Raw genomic sequence first — 20,993 nt, 5'->3', positions numbered from 1 at the left:
TATATCCATTTAATTTCTAAGCACTCAGTGTGGGTCTTAAAATCACCACCTCTTCCTGTTATTTTTCCCAAGCTCCAAAACCAAAAATTTAAACACGTGCTCATTCCCTTCTTTCAATACATGCTTGGCAACAGCGTTTCTGTCATCCTTTCTATTGATGGCATATACATGTTCCCTGATACGATTTCTTAATTGTCTAGTGGTCATACCCACATAGTAGGAACCACATATTTCACATACTGCCAGGTATATTAAATTGTTGCTATTACAATTAGCAGATACAGCAGAAGTATACAAACGTCCATTCATAGGATGCATAAAAACACCGTCAGTCCTAATACAAGTACAGACATTGCATTCTCCACATGCACGAGTCCCTGGTGTGGCTGCATTGACTTCACTGTTCAGTAATAGAGGTTTATAACACAGGCGTTTCTTCAGAGAGACATTATTCTTATACATAAAACGTGGTTGTTCATCTAACATATCCTTGAACTTGGTGTCTGAGGTGAGGACTTTCCAATGTCTTTTAATTATATTACATACAGAGTTCACATCAGTTGAATACGTAATAGACATCCTAAGGGTATCATTCCACTCAGGGTGCTCTGATGTACCAACAATCTCTGTACTGTAGTAAGATCTAGCTCTATCAGATCTACGTACAATCACATCATTCTGTGCTGTTCCAAAATCAAACTGTGTATACCCCCTTTGTTTATATTCATCAGAGTATCAAAATGGACGTGCATGTCACTGTCTCTATTATGCAACCTTGCTGACCTGTAAAACTGCCCTTTCATAGCATTAATTTTAGTCTTCTTGGGGTGCATACTCAGAGTGTAGCTTGTTGTTTACCTTGCAGGGTTTTTCAAATATTCTGGTGACTATGCCCACCTTGTACCCTCTGAACACTGACATCAAGATAGTCAGCATTAATATTCGGTTCACTGTATGTGAACCTCAAAAAATCTGTAGTGCTCTCTAAATAATCAACAAAGGACCTCAGCTCCTGTGTTGTACCTCCCCACAAAAGAAACACATTGTCCACAAAATGACTGTAATATAAAATCTTTTCCCTAAATAGATTACAATCATTAAAAACATACATGTACTCCCACTGGGCAAGCACCATGTTTTCTTAACTGTTTGCACACATGGTGGCGATAGCTACTCCCACTTTCTGAATAAAATATTTGTCATCAAACATGAAGACATTATTAGTCAAAATGAGCTCTAATAAGTAACACAGCAGTTCAACTTTGTGTTAAATTCTGATCTTACCGTCAAAAACTGTCTGATAAAATCAATACCTGTATCATTTGGGATGCATGTGAATAGTGACACCATGTCCATAGTCACTAGATTATAATCTAGGTCACCGTTTGTTTCAGACCAGCTTGCTAAACCTTTGAGAAAGTGTTTCGTGTCGAATAATATAGTATCTACTTCTACATAGATTGAAATGGGCTCAGTAGCCCAACCTTTTCCTGATACTATCGGTCTCATCGGTGGATTAATCAGAAACGTATGCATCTTAGGCAACCCATAAATTACAGGTACTTTGGGGTGATCAACACAAAAATAATCATACAGATCCTTGCCTATCTTACCTTCTAACAGAAGGTCATAGAGATAAGCTATGCTCCAAATCACAAACCAGGAAAACTGTCACATCCAGTAACATATTCATAGCTCTCACATAGGCTACTGTGTCCATCACTATGATGGACCCACCCTTATCTGCTGGTCGTATGTATAAATCATCATGCTCTACAAGTTCATTCAAAGCAGCCAGTTGTTCTTTGTTCAAATTATAAAAAAACTTTACGTTCATACTTCCCATCACAGTCATTAAATAACTCATAAATGTCATCTTCATATAGCTTTGAAAAGGCTTCTACTAAGGGTAGGTTAATGGGTGCAAAATGACTAGGTTTTCTGAGCAGAGCTGGGAGCTCAGCAGATCTGCCATACATCAGTCTCAAAGATATATCGAACAAACAACTTCAAGACTAACAGTACATCAGAAATATTAGATTTCTTAGCTGGAACAAAAGAGAGGCCTAGATTCAACACTTCCCTCTGTATACAACTAAGTGCTACAGATGAAATATTTATGAATAAGTCTTTGGAACCTTGGGTCTGACCGATGGACCCAGCTCTAGTTGCCCCATCAGTTGTGGTAATTTCCGCCCCTGTCTGTTCCTGCTCCTCGAGTGACCTCTCCCATCCATTTTGATCACATTTACTTGCTCGGGGAGCTTTAACCGTAAAAAAGGCTGTTCCACAGCATTCACCATGTTCAAATTGCAGGAACTAGTATTATAAGAGTTATTAACCAAAGGAAGGGAGCTGACAGATGGGGAAGCAGCATTAATAACATCTCTAGCAGATTCACTCTGCTCCTTGGACACATTTACAACAGTGTCACTGACAGTCTCTTTAATAAGAGAAAGGCCCCACAGGCATACCTTTCAAGTTACTATCAGTACCTGCTTGATTATCAACAGCCGTTACAGAGTCTAAACACCCATTTGTTGTGTTTGTTACAAGGTCTGAATGACCGTTCATTATTCTGCTCACTTCTGAGACAGATGGAATGTTGAATGAGGCTGGAACCTCCTCGGCACACACATTACTCATTCTCGGAAGAGTCATAGTGCTATTCACGTTCTGCATTGGTCTTTCTGACCTTGGCCATGAAAAAATCCTTCCATCAGTGAAGTCACAGATGTCTCGTGCCAGTTTTTTAGTTTTAACATCCTGAAGACATTTCTCATACTGCGATATGTCAGTAAACAGTGTGTCCCGCTTCCGTGCACAGCTATGTGTGCTCGAAAAAGCTTCTACTTCCTGTAAATCCTTTAAGATATACATATACAGCTGCTTTTCCATGGGCTCAAAAAATCTAATGAGAAGGATATACTTTGAACTTATTTCCAAAGTCAAATTTTGCCATTCCTTTAACAGCTCTAGAAAAATGTTGCCATATGTCGGCATTTTACAAACCCGTAGACCCCGTGGAGTCACCTTAAATCTCAAGCAAGCCTCAGAATGGATTATTCCCTAAGCGTCTATACACAAAGTCATAAAGTCTCTAGTCACCTGTTTGGTCAATGTATGAAGTGCAATATTATAGGCCCCTGGGTCTTGGTAAAGAAGAGGACTTTGATTAATGGTCAGCAGTCGATCAAATCAATCCAACAAAATGTTGTCTGTATAAAGCCCATTAAACCAATGTCTTCATTAGGTATTTCTCCTTCTGCCATGCTCAAACCAGTTTGAGAAATTCTGAAATAACTGACTAGTAAATTGAGTACCATTCGCAGAAATAACTTTGTGCCGACTACCATGGACTGAGAAATGATGTTTCAACTTGGTAATAACAGTAGTTGATGTCAGATTAGGTAGTAAGTCAATCTCAAACCAGTTTGAATAACAGTCTACTAACATTAAGTAATACTGATTGTTCCACTCGAATATGTCAGTGGCAACTGTTGACCAAGGTACTTCAGGAACTTGACTTAGCTGAAGTGGTTCTCTTTGCAAATGCAGTTTAGTACTATTTCATACTGATCAAGAAGAAAGTTCTTTATATCTTTCTTGTCCTTCTTTCAGTAGAGTCGGAACCTGGGTGACCACAATGCAAACATCTGGATATATTCATGTTGTAAGGAAGCAGGAACAACAATTTTAGGACATTTGAAAATAATGCCATCTTCCATCAACATCTCATCTCTGTAAGGAAAACAGGTTTGCACTTCTGTTGGTACACTAGACTGTTTTGACGGCCATCAACATTAATGCAGTGGTTGAGCTTTTGCAAAATTGGATCGGTCTTTGTATGATCTCTCAGCTCAAGTCTCATGGAAGAAAAATTACATACTGCCATTACGTCAAAGTCACAATTCTCTGCATCACGCTGTTACGTTGTATTTCTGGGCAATCTGGATAAGGTATCAGCCAGATAAAGAAGTTTGCCTTTTGTATAGACCATTTTGAAGTTGTACTTTTGCAATTTGAGCATCATTCTTTGTAATCTCGCTGGAGCTGAATGCATAGGCTTCTTTAGAATAGTAACTAGAGGTTGATGATCAGTTTCAATCTGAATAGCTTGATCATAGATATAATCATGAAACTTTGGACATGCAAATACTATTGCCAAAAGTTCTTTTTCAATTTGACCATTTTGCATCTCAGTTTGGGTAAGTGTTCTAGATCCATAGGTCTGCCTTCCTGAAGAATAACTGCATCACGACCAAATTTTGAAGCATCGCAGTAAAGAGTGACTGGTTTATTGACATCAAAGTATCTTAATGTAGGGTGTGGTGGCAATTTTCTGTTTAAGGTTATCAAATGCCTTTTGGTGCTGTTCCAACCAAGAGCATGTAACATTTTTGTGTTAGCTCTCTTAAAGGTGATGTCAACTCACTGAAGTCTGGTTATAAACTTGCCTAAATAGTTGACCATGCCAAGGAAATGTTGTAGAACTTGATTATTATCTGGTGCTGACATCTCAAGGATTGAGATACTTGCTTAGACGGGTCTGGTCTTAAGCCAGCGCTGGTAAATAAATTACCTACATATGTAACTTCTGGTAGCCGGAATTTACACTTTAGAGGATTAAGTATCAAGTTCACTTCACATGCTCTGTCTAGAACTCTCTTAAGGTTTCTGTCATGCTCTGCTTCACCATTTCCTCCAACCAATAAAGCATCTACTATTATGGCACATGAATAACCTGACAAAATTGGCTCCATTAGATGCTGGAAGATTTCACTTGCAGAATTTATTCCAAATGGCATCCTCAGGAATCTATATCTGCCAAATGGGGTGTGACAAACTGAAATGCTGCCAACCCAGCTAGCTGGAATTTTGTAAATAATTATATGTCACTTGAAAATGTTAATGTGATTTATACAGAAATGTGATAAAAGGAAATACTGCCAGCCTAGCTATCTGCAATTTTATAAATAATCATATGTCATTTGTGACTATTAATATGATCCACAGGCTTGTCTTACAAATGTAAGAGTACTATATGCTATGTGGATACTAAACTACTGCTGCAGAAGCGTGTGTTGAACTGCATGTTATGTACTGAGCTTCAAGAATGCAACCATAGTGTACCCTGCTGGAAAAGAGTAGAAATGTCTATAAACTATAAACCTGTGCAGATCTGTATTTTAATGGTAGAAGTTGGAACATACAGAGTTAACTTACAAACCTTCAAGAAAATAAATTGAAATTGTTTATGACTATGCTATAATAGTTAATTAATGCAAAGAGACATGATGTCTCGAGCTAGAGGGTTTTCTATTGTCTTGAAACAGAAATAATTCCTAGGTTTAAAATGTAAAAGTGTTTAACTGTTTTACAACTTTCAGTTCTAGGCAAACTTCTGAGAGATATGTACTTCTGACAAAGAGATGCTAAAAATTCTGTTGGTATCTGTTAGCCTGGGAACTGAAAGCAGGTGACAAATAGTGATGTCTTGCAGGTGACCCAGCAGTAATGTGTATCATTAATTTAGGAACTATCTCAGAAAGTGAGTCTGTGCATTTTGTATGTGTCTTTGGACCTGGAAACAACCATCTTCAGCACTCCTGCCTTGCTAATACTATAGGGTACAGTGATTTCTCTTAGATATAGATGGGAATAAAGTGAAGATTAGTTTAGATGTTTTCTGTATTTATTTGCAACTGTCCTGCAATGTTGTTTTAAGATACTTCCTGTGATTCTGAACTCTGTAGTCACTGTGCTGAGGTATTGAATATTGTCTTGTTCTTTTATTATTTATTATTAAATATATTTAAACCTTTTAATTGTGGTTGATATTAAAGCTCTTAGAGTACTTGGATATGTATCTGGTGACACTGCACAGGCCATTCCTAAATAGCCTTCAAGTGTTAGCTACACTTACCATTTGGATAATAGTAACATTACACAGTAAGATTGGGCACCCATTCGTAAGGGCCTTAAGTAACTGATAAGGGTGGCTGGTGGGAGCTGGTACTACCTTATAGTCTGGGCAGGAGGAGCCATAGCTAGTGAACCTGTGCCAGCCTTTCCCAGGTATGTGCGCATGTCTGTATATCAATCAGATCTCAAAGTGTGTCTGTGTCAACTACTTGGGCAGGGACACGAGGCATTTGTTGGACAGAGAGGGTGCTGGAGGTCTTAGCTTGGCCAATCGGTTGAGATCTTAACCTTATAGCTGTACCAGTGGGGAGTCTTACTGGGGATCTGGAGAAAGAGGGAGAAACCAGCCCCAGACTGACTGTGATCTCTTGTGTGCTCTTAAGGGAAATTGTAATTTACTGTGTGTACACTTGTCATTCTCGCAATGTGTGCTTCCCTCACTGGTGCTAGTGGTGAGGATTAAGGCTCCTTGAATACTGGGCCAGTGCAGGGGTGTCACATGGGGTACCAAAAGTGGTCAGTAATGAGCATTTGTGATCAAGCATCACTTGCCAAAATGAACTTTTTGCATCCAAGACAGAAAAAACACAGGCATTCAGTATTAGGACTGCAACCTCTTCGACTGTACACATTGGATGATACAGTCTCTTTAACGCTTTGTTCAAATCTCCTGGGGTCAATACATATTCTGATTTTCTCTGAGCCTTTCTTGTGGGCTGCTACCATGGATGACACCCATTCAGTTAGTTCTGTAACTGGACAAATTACACCTTGCTGCACAGTTTTATCCAACTGAGCTTTGAATTTATCTTGCATAGCTATTGGAACTTCATAGAATACACTGGAAGTTTGCCCAACTTGTCATCAAAAACATCAGCACACACTGCGAAAATGACTTCAGAAAAATTGGGAATAGGATATGCGCTTATACATTATGATGAACGTCTCTGGTAAAAGAAAGCAGATTCATTCTCAAACTGTCTCTGAGACCCAATAAAGACTGCAGAGGTCTTAGAACTACAGAGAATAACAAGTTGTAACAGTTCTTAGCCAAATAACATGAAAGTACTAATGAGCCTTTGGTTTGAATTTCTTCACCTCCATAAGCAACAAGTTTCGCACTTCTAGCCACAGTGAGTTGCTTGTTAGTTCTCACTTTAGCAAATATGTGGGCTGATATTTCATTACACTTGGAACCAGTGTATACTTTGAGCTCAGTGGATTTACCATTGATCTAGACAGTACAAAACACTTTGTTCCTTGCCAATAAATTCACTGCATCAACCCTTTCACCAATTACTGATACACCATCTACATATAAAGTGAAGTTGCAATCTACTTGATCAATTTGCTTTTTTGAGTGACCCTTCTTTATAATTCTATGAGGCTTACTTGATTTGCAAAACTTGAAAATGGTTCCATTTTTTTTTTTTTACACTTGTGGCACTGCTGACCAAATGCTAAGCATTTTTTCTTTTAGACTCATGACTGGCATCACAATTGTGACAGTTAACAATAAAGCTGGAATTGGCTTTTGCTGACTCACGCTCATACTGCACTGAGCATTTTCCTTTCTTAGAACTTGCTGGAAAACTACGTGGTTTCCCTGGTGAACCAGCAGGGGCTGTTGCTGCCATGTGCTTAGGCCTGCTTCTGTTTGCCAAATGTTGCATGCTATCTACATTTGCTCTGGAGCCTGCTAAAATCATTCTCTTGTCACTTGGAAGCATACTTGTGTGTGTTTCTGTAACTTCATGGATTTGACAAATCTCAATAGCTTTACTCGACATTAAATCACTGTCACAAAGCAAAATCTTTCTCACAGCAGTATTACTAATACCACACACAAGCTTGTCCTTTATTAACTCATCTTTTAAGTCACCAAAATGACACATTTTAGCTTTTTCAGGTCAGTAATGTAAGCTGCAAAAGTTTACCCTGGTTTCTGATCTCGTGTGTAAAACAAATGCTTCTCTAATGTAATATTTGTCTGGGAGTTGCACATTTCTCTGAATTTGCACTTCAAACACTCGGGGTCTTCCCTTGATTCAGCCTGTACAACAATATGGTGATTTTCACCTTCTCCCTCATATACTGCTGGTGCATACACAAATGAACTCCCTCTTTCAATGGCCTCTGACACAACTACGTTTAACAAAACGAATGCCCTGATACATTCATCTTTGTCAGAATAAGCTGCTTGTATAAAATATTGCACTCTTGCTCAAATATTCTCCAATTCTCTGCAATATTCTGATCAAATACAAGTGGTGAGGGCTTTCAAAATCTGTCTGCCATATTAACACATACCAGTGAAGAGTGTTGCAAGTATGCACAAATACACACACACATATGCCAGAAATTTATGCCAGTATTTGTAACTTTTCCCTTATGCATCTATCTATATATATATATATATATATATATATATACATATACATACCACATCAAGAATTAAAAACACTTACACCATATCATGCCTATCTTTTAAGATTGGCTTAATACTTTTGCTACTATAAGCCCTGGTAAGCAACCTGGCCAAAATAATTAATCCACTTGTATTCAATCGTTTCAGTTCTATTTACAATATCTCCCCCACTATTGTTCACATATACAATATGTGACTAAATTTAAACTTATGCTCTACTCCAATAGTAGATATCTGTTTCACTAGGGCATTAGTTAGAACATTTATACGAATATCATATCATATCGGACATATGTGCACTTATTCTTTCTTTTAATTTTTTATTAGTTTTGCCAATATAGAAACATTGGCATTGGACACAATTAGCAAGGTAAATAATGTTTTCTGTATTACATGTACCTGATACTTTAAACTTAAACAGTTCATGACTAATGGGGTGCCAAAGAATAGGTCAGTATTAATATTTACACAATGGGTACAATTGCAATAATGGGTAGTACCCAACCTCCTCTTATAATTATTTTCCCCTTTCCCTTTCTTTAAATCTTTACAACAAAGAGATTGATTTAACTTTTTTTCTCTTTTATACACAAACCAAGGTTTTACCCACACTACCTCCCTAGTTTCTTGGTTAGATGTCATAATGGTCCACTTTTTTCTAATAATTCTCTGTACTATATTAGTGTGCCTATTGTATGTCATCATATAGCTGACTTTACCCTTGTACTTATTAGCCACAGGTTTATATTATGTATTACTACTTACTCCTGATAGATAAGGTTTAGCTATATCCGTTCTCAGCTGACTAGCTACATTCTTTGACTCTTCAATAAGGTTCTTATTATAGCCTCTACTTTTAAAATCTAATGCCATACCTTCTAGTTTATTTAAAAGCATCCCATCCTTAGTGCTCAACCTGCTTGGTCTCAAACTGGCTTTTTACGACTCCTTTAAGAATATGCTTAGGATGCGTACTCTCTAAGTGCACATATTTCACAGCTTGTACATTCTTCCTGTGTATCGCAGTACTGAAGACATTACTCTGTTTTGAAATAGTAATATCAAGGGAATGAACACTAACATCCGATGATTTAACATTAAACAAAAATAAATCAGTTGTAGAATGAAGATGATCAATAAAAGATTTAACTCAATAGAAGTATTTTATTTATTTATTACTTAAATAAATTACTTTATTTATTATTACTTAAACACAAACTTGTCTTTACTTTGGCTCATTAGCAGCAGTACAAAGAACTGCCTGCTCACACCCTTTTTCTCCCCTCCCCCTTCCCTGTTTATTACCTTAAGACAATCCCAAAGTTAATAAAAATTACCTGTGGCAGGCACCATTTTTAAAACTACAACCACCCTTGTCACTATCATATGTTCATTTATCAGTTAACTCTGTTACCTGATTGTTTCCAGCCCCTCATAAGAGCAACTAACAGGGTCTCTACCCACTTCCCTCCCCACCCTGCCCCCTATTCCCTCCCGCCCCCAGTGGTCCCACCTTTATTACACTCACAAACCCCTCCCATCTTTCCAATAACCAGCCACAGTGCTAACCCAACACTACCTCCTCCATCTTCCCACTAGTATTACACCTCCTCAACTAACATGTACAAGCATACCTTACCTATGCTCAGTGCATGCACTCTACTTGCATATCTTACATCCTACCAAAGCTCCATCATTCCCCCACTCAACCACTACCCCTGTACTACTACTCACACCACCACTCATGTCTCACCCTCGCTCAGCTCCCCTCCCACCAACTCAAGAACCATCCCTATGCACCCCCCACATATTCTACCAACTATATTACTCAAACATAAAGCATCCCTACAACTTAACATAGTAACCCTCCCACCATACCTATTACCCACAGAGCACAATCATAAAGTTTCCCTTATAAACAAACACATTCAAAAACTGATAAAACTAATAACCTCATGCATATCAAAACTAGCCCTAAGTGGAGACATCCACCCCAACCATGGCCCTACCATCTCCAACCCCAATCCTCATAATCAGACAAGAAACCACAACTTCTCCCATATTACAGCCAATAGAAATCCAAGTGACTTCCTTCTACTAAGCCTAAATATTAGAAGTATATCCAACAAAGTCCATGAACTCCATGCCACCATAGACCTGTACTCCCCAGATATAGTCATCCTGACAGAAACCTGGCTAAAACCTCACATTACCAGTGAGCAAATACTCCCTACAGGTTATGGCATACTAAGAGTAGACCGGCTAAACAAGAAAGGAGGCGTATAGCTATAATATTTAAAGAGCATCTAAACATCCAGATCTTAAAATCATCGGCTCCACAAATAGGCAATGAAGAAATAATATATACCAACCTCAAAATAAACCAAAACAAATCCATCAACATAATTGGATGCTACTTCACACCTGGCCAAAACATCACTCCACTAGAAAACCTCCTCAGCTGGTCTACCCACCATCTCCCCCAAGAAACTATCATTTTAGGTGATTTCAACATTGACTGGCAATCCTGTTCTGGCAACCATCCAACCCATCATGTAAACCTTCATGGCTTCACCCAACTAGTCTAGTCGCCAACCAGGATAAATAAAAACTGCAGCAAGCACACTACCCTGGATTGGATACTAGTCAGTAAGAGCCCCCAGTCATATATAACAGGCTGCTTATCAGATAGCCTCAGTGATCACTCCCCAACATTCCTACTCAAAAAATACCTATACCAAGCTAAACCTGTCATCTACCGTCAAATATGTAAAAACTAAACTTTTACCCACTCACATTCATCTCATCCCTGAAAGAATGTAACTGGCATCCTCTAAAGTACCTCAGTCTTGATGACGCAGTTGAACTTTTTAATTCTACCTTCCTGAGCATCCTTAATTACCATGCCCCCATAAGACTTTCCAGAATCAAAGCACAACCCTCCCCATGGCTACAGAAAACCACTAAGTCAGAAATGAAAAACAGGGATAAAGCCTAGGAGCACTGGCGCAAAACCAAAACCCCCTCAACTAGACAGAAATTCCTAGAACTACGCAATAAAGTAAAAAAGCTAATAAAACAGGACAAATTCCAATACTACCAGTCTGCCCTAGACTCCTCCCAACTCAGCCCCAAACAATTCTAGTCGTCCATAAACTCAATCCTGCACCCAGGTAAAGTCAGTACCCCTCCTCCTAACATCGCTCACTCCTCAAAAAATATTGCTACCTCATTCAACACACACACTTCACACAAACCATACTATCACTAGCTAAACAACACAACCCCCCCTCCCCTCCAACCCACACCTTCAACTAGTAATCTCCCCAATGCCTTCTCTTTTTCTCCTGTACCTAACTCCCACATAAAAAAACTCTTAACTAAACTTAAGCCCACCAAATTAGTAGCAGACAACCTCCCAAGTGAATACTTACAAATCGCAGCTGATGCTCTGGCCTACCCAGTATCCATCTTGATTAACCGATCTCCGTCAGAAAATTACGTTCCCACACTATGGAAAGTATCACATATAATTCCCCTCCACAAAGGCGGGCCCTCTACAGAACTAACCAATTACTGCCCCAGAGCTATTCTCTCTCCACTCTCCAAAATACTAGAGAGATGCATACACTCTCAGGTCTCAGACTACCTCCTTACTAACAACCTCCTTTCTAATACTCAGCATGGTTTCCGACCAAACCATAGCACCACCACTGCCTTACTCTCCTTTACTAACACCATACTTCAGCATAAAAACAATGGCTCTCTCTCCTCTGCTACTTTCCTAGACCTATCTAAAGCATTTGACATGGTCCCACACAAACAACTTATCTCTGTCCTCAATAACCTATCCTTCTCACAATCAGTCACCAACTGGTTTCAGAGTTACCTGTCTGACCACCAACAATCCATTGTATGGCAGAATGACATATCTCCCCAACTACCTGTCTCCATAGGGGTTCCCAAGGATCCATCCTTGGACCCCTACTCTTCTCTGTTTTCACCAATAATCTAGCCTCTGCCACCAAACATGGCACATTCATACAATACGCAGATGACTCAACCATCATCTGCTCAGCCCAGTCCCTGCCCAGACTGCAAAAAGTCACACAGGAAGCCTTTTCCTCTGTTGAAACTTGGTTATCCGATGCCCAATTAATACTCAACCCATACAAAACTAAACTACTCATCTTCCAACCCACCAAACATACTCAAAACAACTCTCACTTTAACATCACAGCAAAAGACAACACCACTATATACCCAACTGAACACACCAAATTGCTAGAGGTGGAAATAGACAAACTAAAATTTGACATTCACATATCCATGACCATAAAAAAGTCCACAAAAAACTAGGAGCGTTATACAGGAATAATCAACTTCTCACCAAAGCAGCAAAGATTTCATTAGCAAATTCCCACCATATCTCCACCCTACTTTATGCCTCTCCAATATATACCAACCTAAGGCAATGCAATCTAAACAAGCTAGAGACCTGCTACAAAAAATCGCCAAATTCGCCACAGGGGCATCCTACCATAGTCACCACTGTCTCTCACTTGCTGAACTGGGCTGACTTGAACTCCCTCACCTCCTTCAATGGTATCAGCTCTCACTCGCCCACAAACTAGTAAACAATCCAATAAATGTCCCATCCCTCCAGAATCTACTCCAACCCTATCGCACCACCAGACCACTAAGATCCAGCAACAAAAATCACTTGCAGATCACTAAAGCCAATAACTCTGCTGGTGAAGCACTATTCTCTTGCGCCATAGCCAAATTATGGAACTCCCTCCCACCCACAATTACCTCCATACCATCATGCACCCACTTCAAAACTTTACTAAAAGCACACCTAAAAACATGCTGGCTATGCCCTTGCAACTCCCACTCTAATATCACCCACCCCATCCAACCACCACCTTTCTTTCCACTCCACTAACTACCTTGATTATAACAAGCTCAGATGCTCATAAGCCTAGTACTTATTATACAGCAGGAACTTCTTATTGTAACATTTGTTAATGTCTGTTATGTACTTCACAGACAGAGACTAGTTGTCTGCTGATGTACTATGTTCTTCATCTGTAAATATGTTGTAAGTAATTGCTATGTAAATTGATAATCGCTATGTAATCCAATGTAACTACTGTCTGTTTGTTTTAACTGTGGAGCTTTTCTCCCCGGGCCTCTGCTGAAAATGGACTTAAGTCCAGTCGGACACTCCCAGTCAACAAATATAAATAAATAAATAAATAAATAAATAAATAGAAGTACCCTTCCATAAAAGAAATATGTCATCTAGGAAATAATTAAACAATATGTTGTCATTTCTAAATAGCCTGTCCTGCTCTACAAAAATATATCTTTGCTTCCATCTTGCTAATACAAGGTTGGCATATGTATTTGTGACAGGAGTACCCATCGCTACACCTAACTGTTGATGGTAGTATAGTTATTATTAAAAGTAAACACATTGTTCTCAAGAATACATTCCAACATAGAGCATAACAACTGTACCTTAGATGTACTGTAATGACCATGTGCATTTAAATATTCCCTTATTGCTTCAATTTCATATTGATTTGGAATAACAGTGAACAAGGACTCAATGTCCATCATCACTAACAAAATATCTCCAAATGTGTTAGTTATTGACCATCCATTTAGATTTAATAGAAAGTCATGAGTATCCTTAATAAAACTATTGCAATATTTCAACATAGGAGCTAATTGCTTATCTAAATATTTCAAAATTGCTGTAGTCATCCATCTTTTACCAGAAACTATGGGTCTCATGGGAGGTGTCAGTAAACATTTATGAATTTTAGGAAGCCCATAGATAAATGGAATAACAGGATTCACTAAATACAAGTCATTTTAAGTTTCAGGATTTTCACACCTTCAGTTAATAAATCATACAGAAAACCTTTTACTTTAGTAATAACCATGGTAAAAGTTTGTACATCAGACAGAAATTCACCCATCCAGTTGTCATACTGAACATTACTCATTATTACAATCATCCCACCTTTATCTGCAGGTTTGATAATTATATTATTAGTACACAAGGAAGTTCATGCGCTCTGTTCTTCATTACTAAGGTTATAAAATGTATCTCCTTTTTGTTTATGAAAATAAACCTCATAAATCTCCAGTTCACACATATTTAAAAAAGCCTTAACCATAGGAGTGCTACATGGCACAAAAGTACTTGAATGTTTCAAAGCTAAATCATCACATTCAGCACTATTTTTAAATAGCAATTTCAAGTCCAATGGTCTAGCAAATAGTCTCAATTCTGTTAACAAGTCAGTTAAATCAACAGCTGCAGATTGAATAAATGTTAGCCCTTTAGCTAGTACATGTACTTCAAATGGGCTTAAAATATATCCAGACAAATTAAGTACATTATTGTCCTTCACAGTTACATCTTCATTCTCTTGAAATTCATTCCCTAGCCTACCTTATTGAAATATTTCTGTGATTTCTGCTCGTCTTCTTCCTTGTTCCTTATTTGTTTTTGGCTGCTGCTTCTCCCTCTGATCTTTTCCTTCACTGCTGTCAGATGGTGTAGACAAAAGCATGTATGCGCTAAAAAATCTCATTATTTACATTTCTTTCTCCGGACCCAGATGGAACACTTAATCGCAGATCAACAGATGAATTACTGAATGCAGTCGCTCTTTCAATGACTCTTACAGCCTTCATGAAATGTTGAGATACAGCTGAGAAGCTGTCCAAGTCAGAAACGGCTTCCCCACACTTAGCTGGCTCAGAGGCAGTAGGCGCGGCAGTTTTCAGATTGATCACATAATTGGTGAGCCGTCCTAGCTATAAAGGCATCCAGTTCAGAATTTGCTTCCCCACACTTACCTGGTTCAAAGGAGATAGGTGGGGCACTCTTAGCTCTTTCACATGATCAGCCAATACTACTGAATGTCTTTCTCTCACTGGATATACTATTTTGGGCCAAGAAAAGATATTTTTACTTTTAAAATAATTAATATCCTGCACTAATTTCCTTTTTTTTAGTAGCAATCAATCTGTCTTCAAAACATCTAAGCTGTTCTAACAAATTATCACAGTCTTTTAAACCGCAGTAAAGTCAGAGGCATCAGTAACCTTATCCTCTAAAGCCTCAATCTCTGCGGTTAGTTCCATCTCATATTTTAAGAAAAAATAATGCATTACTTTCATATAATCAGTGCTAAGCCGTAGATTCAACTCTTGCCACTTTAGAAGTAGTTCCTGATGTTTATTGCCACAGGTAGGCATTTTGATGACTCTCAAGCCTCTGGGAACAATACCAAGCTGAAGATATACATTAAAACGTAGCCTCTGCCATTGCAGTTTTTTTATACTGTTTCACTTTAAACCTCAAAGTCTTTAAAGTCTAAAATCACCTGAAATTTATAATCACCTGTATTTAGCGAATCCTCTTATTCCATTTATCTATGGGCTTCCTAAAATTCATAAATGTTTACTGATGCCTCCTATGAAACCCATAGTTTCTGGTAAAAGATGGATTACTACAGCAATCTCAAAATATGTAGATAAGCAATCAGCTCCTATGTTGAAATACTGCAGTAATTTTATTAAGGATACTCATGACTTTCTATTAAATTTAAATGAACGGTCAATTACTAACACATTTGGAGATATTCTGTTAGTGAAGATGGACATAAAGTCCTTGTTCACTGTTAGGCCAAATCAATATGGGATTGAAACAATAAGGGAATATTTAAATGCACATGGTCATTACGGTACATCTAAGGTAGAGCTGTTATGCTCAATGTTGGAATGTGTTCTTGAGAACAATGTATTTACTTTTAATAATAACTATTACCATCAACAGCTAGGTGTAGTGATGGGTACTACCATTGCAAATACATATGCCAACCTTGTATTAGCAAGATGAGAGGAAAGATATATTTTTGTAGAGCAGGATAGGCTATTTAGAAATGGCAACATACTGTTCTTTAATCGTTTCGTAGATGACATATTTCTTTTATGGAAAGGCACTTCTATTGAGTTAGATCATTTTATTGATCATCTTCATTCTACAACTGATTTCTTATTGTTTGATGTTAAATCATCAGAAGTTAGTATTCATTTCCTTGATATTACTATTTCAAAACAGAGTAATGTCTTCAGTACTGTGATACACAGGAAGAATATACAAGCTGTGAAATATGTGCACTCAGAGTATGAATCCTAAGCATATTTTTAAAGGAGTCGTAAAAAAACAATTTATGAGAGCAAGCAGGTGGAGCACTAAAGATGGGATTCTTATAAATGAAATGGAAGGTATGGCATTAGACTTTAAAAGTAGAGGCTATAATAAGAGCCTTACTGAAGAGTCAAAGAATGTAGTTAATCAGCTGAGAAAGGATATAGCTAAACCTTAACTATCAGGAGTAAGTAGTGATACACAAAATGAACCTATGGCTAATAAGAACAACAAGGGTAGGATCGGCTATATGATGACATACAATAGGCATACTAATATAGTACAGAGAATTATTAGAAAAAAATTGGACCATATTGACATCTAACCAAGAAACTAGTGAGGTAGTGGGGGTAAAACCTTGGTTTGTGTAGAAAAGAGAAAAAATCTTAAAGCAATATCTTTGTTATAAAGATTTAAAGAAAGGGAAAGGGGAAAATAATTATAAGAGGAGGATGGGTACTACCCCTTATTACAATTGTACCCGCTGTGTAAATATTAATACAGACCTATTCTTTAGGCACCCCATTAGTCATGAACTGTTTAAGTTTAAAGCATCATGTACATGTAATACAGAAAACATTATTTACCTTGCTAATTGTGTCCAATGCCAATGCTTCTATATTAGCAAAACTAATAAAAAATTAAAAGAAAGTATAAGTGCACATATGTCAGATATTCAAAGAAATGTTCTAACTAATAACCTAGCGAAACATATATCTACTAATGGAGTAGAGCATAAGTTTAAATTTAGAATTTTACAAATAGTGGGGGAGATATTGTAAATAGAACTGAAATGACTGAATATGTGTATTAATTATTTTCGGGCAGATTGCTTACCAGGACTTAATAGTAGCAATAGTATTAAGCCAATCGGAAAAGATAGGCATGATATGGTGCAAGTGTTTTTAATTCTTGATGTGATATATATATATATATATGCAGTGTTTTTACTTGAATTATGTAGTTGGGCACTTTAAATGATACACAAATGTTAATTATATGTATGAGCTGATCGGCTGTTCAGTATATAAAAGGTTGGTGCGTCGCTTTATACACTGATGAAGAGTTTTACTCGAAAGCTTTGTTGTATGTTTTATTAAATAAGCTACGGAGCATTGGACTTCAGGTTTATTTATTTACTTTTATGAAATAGTTGCATTTTGCACACAGATAAACTCTTTGGAATACATGCACAGCAATAAGCGCACACTGTCAGCACTTTTACACTCTGAGATGCTTCAAATAATTCTAGTTATGCCCTTGATACACTATGACGTCGTAGTTATGCCAAAACATGCAGTCGCCTTGCTTTATGTTTAATGTACCTTTTTTTACCCATATTATATTTATTTTGCTTGTTTAATCTCTTTTCATGCCCATTGTGCTTTTCTTGCGCTCGTTTTACTCTAAACATGCTTGTTTTGTTTGAAACACATTAATTTTGCTTTAAACATACTCGTTTCACTTTAAACATACTAGTTTTGTCAAATATCTTAATCTTAAACATTTTGCTTGATTAATAAACCTTTTGTGCCTCTTGCTTGTTTAATAATGCAGTTTATGCCCTTGTGATGCTCTGTTTTATCTTTACTTATATAATAATAATAAAAAAAAAGTAAACTGTTTGTGCAAGTTTTCATTACCTTTGGTTCTTTTCTGGCTCTTTTTCGTGCTCGTTTCTCTTGGTTTACCCTTCACTGTTATCTCTGCACCACATGGCTCTGAATACCAATCTCTGGAATCCCAATTCTGACACCATGTCATCTTGTTGTCTTGTCTTGGATGTAACAAATGAGTCTTTGTGGGTTCTGTTCAAGCAGCTTTATTATGTACACACACATTACAGTTACAGCCTATGACTTTAACTTAGATAACTATATACAAACTAACTACATTCATTCTCACATGCTCACTCACTGGCTGCGCTTTTAAATTGGCACTAGATACAACACGTGCCCGCTATTTATACATGCAAGTTCATCACTTGCTATGCTTATTAAAGATGCATCAGATACTGTGCTCTACAGCTTCCATATTATTTGTGTTTTGAAAAATGTAGCAATTGTCTTAAAAGCAACTCTCAAGTGTGAGGGTGGGTGATAATGTATTACTTTTATTTGTATTTGTTATCCATTTGAATTTTATACGGCTGTCTGAAAATAGGAATAACCCCATACCAAGTCTGTGTATGTACAGAACTTTCTTTTAACTTATCTAAAATGATGTCTTGTCTTGTCTTTGTGTAGCTGAACATGTGGGGGTATGCCTATTAATATGGTTATTTCCATATGTATATATTATGTTGATTAGGTGTCCCTGATTGTCTCAGATTTTAAGATCCTTTGTCCCTGATTCTCTAACCTGGAGGGTGAGAAGTATGGCGATGGGTATAGTGGCAAATAATGTAAACATCTAGTCCTGTATTTATGTTACATTACTGCAGTAAATAATAATAAAACTGATGGCAGGGGGATTCAGTTCTGTGTGAAATACTGTGATGATAAAGGAAAGGAGCATGGTGGTTATCTGAACTAAAAAATAAAAAAAAAGAATATGCTAAGGGCACAGGTGTAATTAGAACTAAGCAACTATTCATGAGTTTAGGAAGTATTTCAGAAAAAATAATGAAGTTAATCACCCTTGGAGGGGGTGGTGGTACCAAGGCAAGCTAAAAAAAAACGTGTGTGAAAATTCCCAGTCACAGAGCACAGAGGAGAGAGGAAATTGGTAAGGGTCAGAAACAAAACAGAGTCAAGATAAATAAAAAAAAATATGTTAACTGCATGTATGTATGTGTATGTATACATACGTATACATGCGTATACAGACACACACACACACATATATGCTATGCATATATATATATATATATATATATATATACACGTATGTATATATATATATATATATATATATATATATATATGGATCTACTTCTAAACCTCAAATTCTCATATAATCGCAAGATGAAAATCGCAAAAGCTTACATACCAGAAAGGCAAATTTTTTCCCAGGGTAAGTAGACTCTTGCCCAAACTTAAGCAAAAAAAAGTATGATTATATGAGACTTCGAGCTTCAGAAGGGGATATATATATATATATATATATATATATATATATATATATTCACTATAGAATCTCGAAATACTGAAATCCCCAATTTCAGTATATCGAAATTCTATGCCCATAACCGCAAAATTTAAAATCACAAACCTACACTACAAATATACCACACACCTACACATACACACAATGTCCCCCCACAACCACACATACAATCCTACACTACAGACAAGCAGGGGGGCAAGCCCCCCTGCACCCCCCCTACTTATATATACTAACTCAGAGATAGCACAATCACACACATAAAGGTAACTCACACCCACACATTTCACAGCCTCTTGTACACACACACCACAGTCAAAACACACACTAACATACACTAAAGCCCCGAACCAACACACTTATACATACTTACCTTAACTTACACCTATCCAATCACACACCACAACACCAGAAGCTCCAAACTTCGGGATTTTGAATTTTGCGCTTCTGGTGTTTCAGGATTTATTGCTTTCGGCTATAGAATTTCGAAATACTGAAATTCGGGATCTCAGTATTTCAGGATTCTATAGTGAAACCATATATATACATACATATATATATATATATATATATATATATATATATATATATATATATATATAAAAACACACAAGCATATATACCCACACATATGCACACATACATGCACACACACACATATATATATATATATATATATATATATATATATATATATACACAAATTTACATGTGTGTGTGTGCATATACATATATATATATATATATATATATATACATATATATATATATATATATATATACACACACATACACATATAACCAACATGCGTGCAAATACACACATACAGAGAACTATATGCACATATATGTTAATATAAATGCACATGCATACGTGTACACATACACAAATACAGACACACAAGCATACACAAATGTACATACATACATATATGCACACACAAAAATAGCACATAAAGAGGGGTGTCCAAGTAATACATAAAGGAAGTTTTGTTAAATGCAATCATGTGCCTCAACTTGTGCTACCAAAATATGATTATTGTACTGCACTTTTGCCCGTTTCTCTTAATGAAATAAGGGGCTTACTCAGATCTCATTATGCTCGCATATACTAATTTGGTAGTTCATACTTCTAATTATAAATATCAAAATATGAACATTTCAAGCTGACATTAACATATTCCTCAGACAATTAAGAGTTACAAAGGAAAAAAGCAAAACATCAAAAATCCAACAAATTACCTACGAATAAAAAATATATACATGCAAATAAAACTTATTTTACTAGCCAAGACA

General features: G+C 37.0%; 1 protein-coding gene across 1 annotated transcript in view; it reads right to left on the bottom strand.

Annotated features, from left to right (window-relative positions):
* LOC122802339 (transcriptional coactivator YAP1-like) overlaps nt 1-20,993 on the bottom strand; it is a gene marked incomplete in the record, with an annotated part of 1,778,419 nt that overhangs the window by 605,101 nt on the left and 1,152,325 nt on the right.

The sequence above is a fragment of the Protopterus annectens genome, chromosome 5.part0 (assembly GCF_019279795.1).
Source record: "Protopterus annectens isolate FY-2018-M chromosome 5.part0, PAN1.0, whole genome shotgun sequence".
NCBI classification, from domain to species: Eukaryota; Metazoa; Chordata; order Ceratodontiformes; family Protopteridae; genus Protopterus; species Protopterus annectens.
This window is presented reverse-complemented; position numbering and strand designations above follow the sequence as displayed.